Consider the following 5,483-nt stretch of genomic DNA (forward strand, 5'->3'; position numbering starts at 1 on the left):
TCATGGGCAGTGGTGATCGCTCGATAATGGGCGCACCACTTGTTCGTTTGTCCGCTTTCTTTTATAAAAAAAAAAAAACCATTTATCCAATTTAAATAAAGGTAAGGTAGTTTGAGACCCGATAAAGAAGGATAGAGGATAGTCTTTATCCCGACTGTGCGTTGATAAAGTTATTTTAAAAAACGCACGCGTAGACATCAACCACCCAAGACGTTAATTAATTTAAGTCCATACATTATATAAATGAGAGAGTCGATCAAACTATTTGTTGCAATTCCAAGCATGGATGAAGAAGTAAATTCGAATAATGTTATAAATGCTTGAAGAAAATTTATATTATAATATTTCCGAAAACACAGATGCGGCAAAAACATGTTGTCCTAAAGCATGTAGTACACGACACGAGTAAACTCAGTGACTTTTCACACAGGAAAGAATGTCAATGTGTAAAAATCGAATTTTTGATGTTGTATTTTTTTGTTATATTTATATGTATATGGGATTTATTTTAGTTTTTTATGTCTTAATATAAAAAAAATATAAAAGAATCCGACCTGATATAAAAGATCATAATAAGTTACGCCTAAGTCTTCTAAAACATTATGCATCTTAATGACATGCGTCTCCGGGGTATAGTTCTTGTCCACAACATCAGTAAAACTTCGGTAAAAATCTGCAATTTCCTTAGCCTTATAGCCCCGTAGGGATCTGCCAAAATATTGATATGAAGAAATTAAAGTAGGTATACATTTATCAAAGTAATTGAATTTCTAAGAAATTATGGTGTATAAGAATTTTAATCTTTTGATAGAATGTTTTTTCTGTCTAAAACATAAAACAAAAAATATGAAATAATGTTATTATTCGTTTATTGATGTAAGGATATCGAGATAACCAGCGAAACTTATTCAACTATTGATTTACACCTAACAGTAATTATATATACAAATATATTCGTGCAAAAATGTTAATTTCGTAAATCATGACATTTTTTCCATTTACTGGTAAACTATAAACATACATGCAAGAACAAAATCACATGAACTATCTCTATTCAAGAAACTCGTGCATGATTTACACCATTTTATCGACTGGATGGATTTTTTATGATTAATGTCTATGATTGTCTCTCGCTTTGTTAAACTGGAAGGACCTGAGAGGTCCATTTCTTATAAATAATATTTTGCATATTACATATCAAATATACAATCATTAGTACAATTTTGGTGTGATGTTTGTTTTGGTAGGAACCTGTTGTCATACTTAGGTCTTAATCTAGAGTCTGAAATCGATGATTTCGATCTTCAATGGTTTACCAAGACAATAATATGTGTACGTCCACTTTCAAAATAACAAAATCATAGAAATAATGTTCATTTGTTCAGCTAAAATTTAAAAACAAGTTTGTAAATATGAAACGTGTTTAAACTTACAGAATATTGGTAATGTTCGCGGTGTTCGGACCATAAACCTCGGCATCACACAAAGTCACAGCAGGGAATGGTATATTCTCTGTACCATAGTGAAGAGATTCTACCTGAAATTGATTAATATTATCTGTATTGTACAGCAAAACAATATACATTTAATTCGATTACAGTGAGTCAAGTATGTAGCCTTGTCACAAATTTCGTAATTAAATAATATGCAACATAATTTGTTGAAATGTGATATTAAAATTAATCTAATGGTTGACAGCTTCCAGCGCGGGCACGTGTATTCTTACTATTAATTAATGTAATTCTTCCTTAAAACTCAGATTTCGATGGAATTTCTTCGGAAATGTCTGCGCAAATAGACGAAATCATGAATGTTTTCGACGTGTAACGACGATACTCTGATATAATTAGCTAGTGGTTCCAATTATATTTCGGATCCTCAAACATCTCACGATTTTTTTTATTCTCGACAAAAAAGATCGTCAACATCATCAGCCCATACACGTTCCCACTGCTGGGACACAGGCCTCCTATGAGGGTTCAGGCCAAAATCCACCACGCTGGCCAAGTGCGGGTTGGCAGATGTCACATGTCGTCGAACTTTTGATTCTTAGACATGCCGATTTTGAATTGGGCCAGCTCGCACCGGGGAAGTACCACACCCCCACAGAAAACCGGCGTGAAATAATAGCTTGCTATTGTGTTTCGTACGGTGAGTGGGGGAGCCGGATGCCCAATTCCTTTTCCTTACCCTTCCCAGTCCTTTCCTTTATACCTCTCATCAATCCTTTCCTAAACCCTTCCCAATTAAAGTCGGCAATCCATTTGTAGAGGCGAAAGGTCTGCAATTGACCTTACGCCTCTCCAAATGTTCATGGGCGGTGGTAGCGCTTACCATCAGGCGACCCACCAGCTCCATTGTCGACTCATCATCATCATCATCATCAGCCCATATATGTTCCCACTGCTGGGACACAGGCCTCCTATGAGGGTCCAGGCCATAATCCACCACGCTGGCCAAGTGCGGGTTGGCAGATGTCACATGTCGTCGAACTTTTAATTCTTGGACATGCCGGTTTCCTCAAGATGTTTTCCTTCACCGTTTAAGCAGTGGTAATGTTATCCACATGCGCAGATAAATTGAAAAATCAACTTATTTCCTGCACGCTCGCCGGGTCTCGAACCCCGACTTATCGATTTTGAAGTCCGAGGTTCTCACCACTGAGCCACCACTGCAGTTTTTTAAATCGGACCAGTAGTATTGTCGACTATGACATTAAAAAAAAAAACGTTTCCTCACGATGTTTTCCTTCACAGTTTTAAGCAGTGGTGATGTTATCCACATTGAAGATAAATTGAAACATGAATTTATAGCTGCTACTAATTTACTTGTATATCTATGATTTAATATGTCAAATAGATGGAGAACTACTAAAAAACTTACCACAGTAAAAGTTGGATCTTCTACGAACCTCCCCCATATCATTTGACTCAGAAAACCACACAAAATCACACTGCTTAATATTACTAGAGTCCATATTGTATACGAAAACCTATTTCCTTTTATAGAGAAATAGTAAAACCCGTGGAGAGTACAATGCTGGCTAAATTGCACAAATTTGTCTATCACGAGTTTATAAAACAAATTATTCATCGCTTTCTCCGTTCACTTACGGATCTGATACACTGATGTAAATTGTTTTGAACAGTTCCTAAACTGTATCTTATTTTATTATATTAGACTATATACCCTATTGAGGTATTATTTATACGATTTTATTGAATGTTATACGCAGACGTTTCTACAGCAGGTATAATTAAAAGAGAAATAGCTTAAAAACAAACTTTTATTTAATTTGTCTTTGATGACACAAACTATCTGTGTCAATGGTTAAATTAATAGAATTGAAAGCTTAAGTTTTATTTTGTTTCTATCATTAATTTTAGTGTGATATTTGTCTATTACGTATATATGGATTTTTTTTTATCAGATATTGAAAATTTGCTTGCAGCAGTTGTGGCAGTCGAGCACGCTTCGGTACGAATTGGGTTCCACTGTGTGTGACGTGTGGTGGAACCGGTTATCTAGGAAGGGCGAGGATAGGCATAGTATCATTTACATGCTACTACTTCACGCCGGTTTTCTGTGGGGGGTTGGTAGCTACCCCGGTTTACCCCGATTTACCCCGAGCTGGCCCAATTTGTGCTCATTCTCAATTTTGAAATTATAAATATTTTAAACTATTAAATTATATTAAAACGTTTAAAAAGATACTTAGATACCTTGAGTATTGTTTCTGTATCAGATATATCTAATAATTCTTTTTTCGTCCACTCATTTGTTTTAAGTGCGTTTGTTGAACATCATATCATTATGAATAACACATCACAATGCAGACGTTTAGGCTTTAGCTTTGAATTTAACATTAATGTATCGATATTAAATGCAAGGCTCGGACTAACGCTCTTTCTCCCTCCATTAATGACTAACGAAATACATTTTACCCCGTTAAATATGTAATTACAACCCACTGTACTTAATTCGCCAACCCTCTCATAAATTTACGACTCTTTTAACGAGAAATCGCCTTGAACTAACTCCGCGAATAATTCGGACGAGCTATTAGCGTGTTGCTCAACATCGAAAATTAGATACCTACTGTTAAGAGTATTAGATTTTTTTTTTGAGAATTCTCTTGAAATTTATTTTTAATTCACATAAATGATTTGTTTATTTACATCCTTAATGATATTATAAATGGAGAAGTTTTGTTTGTTTGTCTTGCACGATGCAACGGGGCGATTATATGATACGATTCTTGTGTTTGAAATTAGTTAGAATCGAAACAATGTGTTTAACATGAATATGGAAATGTTGCTTCGAGAACTAATAAATAAGACGGGAAGAATGTGGACCTCCACAATATGACTACCTATTTTTAAGTGCGCTATATTCTAGCGCTATTCTCCTAAATATTCATAATTCTAGTTGTTACATAGAAATGTTTTTAGTATAGATTAAAAAACTAATTGATACCACATACTTAAAGTATAATAAAAAATCGAAAGAGATGCTAAATTCTAACTAACATCGACTAATTAAGTCAAACACTATAAAACCAATCTACATATAATTTGATTAATGCGTTAAAAACCTAATGAATGTAACCTTCATATAGAATTAATGAATATCATCACTGTAATTAAACTTTCGTCAACTGAAATTGAAATAAGTTTTAACATTAAAATTACATTTTCTCAGAAACGTGGTTACATAAACAGGCAAAGCGGAAAATTAATGCCCAAACCTTCAATTTCAATTAATATTGCCTCACACTGGGTAGCTTTGCAAGAGGATGATGAATGTCTAAATTGACGTGAGTGAGCTCGAAGCTGTTTTAGCATAGATTTATGACCTTAATGTGAGGGTGAAGGTTTGACCGGAGTTGGACGGCAGCAAGTATCTAAAGGCAATTTATCAATTTCTGCTATTTCACACAGAATATTTAAACGAATGTCGGTACACATATTTTTTTGGTAATATTTCCTTTATTTTGATGTATTCGATATTTTAATACTGTTTAGTATTTTCATTAAATATTATAATGGAAATCTGCCTATCTGCCTATTCATGAGATATTATACAAAACACTATTTCAGAAATCTTAAAATGAAGATATTAAGCTCTGAATTTTATGATTTGTGACAAACATATGTATGTAAAATACCACATATATATGAAACATATGTACCTACCAATAAACTTGCTCGTATAATACACCCACGAATATCGGATATTTACGGTCAATAAGCTACGGTATCTATCGCTTTCCGCTTTATAGAACCAATAAAACCACTCCCGAGGTCTGTTTAAAAGTTTTTATTCATTAATTATTTCAACCGTTAACTCCCTGGTCCTCCAATTTCACAATGATTCTTTTCAGAACACCGTGATATTATAATGTTAATATTGTATGGTTTTTTCTAAATATTCTTCATTTAACATTTAAAATAATTAGTGGATAAAACGAGCAAATATCAGAG

Source organism: Zerene cesonia, chromosome 13, assembly GCF_012273895.1.
Source record: "Zerene cesonia ecotype Mississippi chromosome 13, Zerene_cesonia_1.1, whole genome shotgun sequence".
Lineage (NCBI taxonomy): Eukaryota > Metazoa > Arthropoda > Insecta > Lepidoptera > Pieridae > Zerene > Zerene cesonia.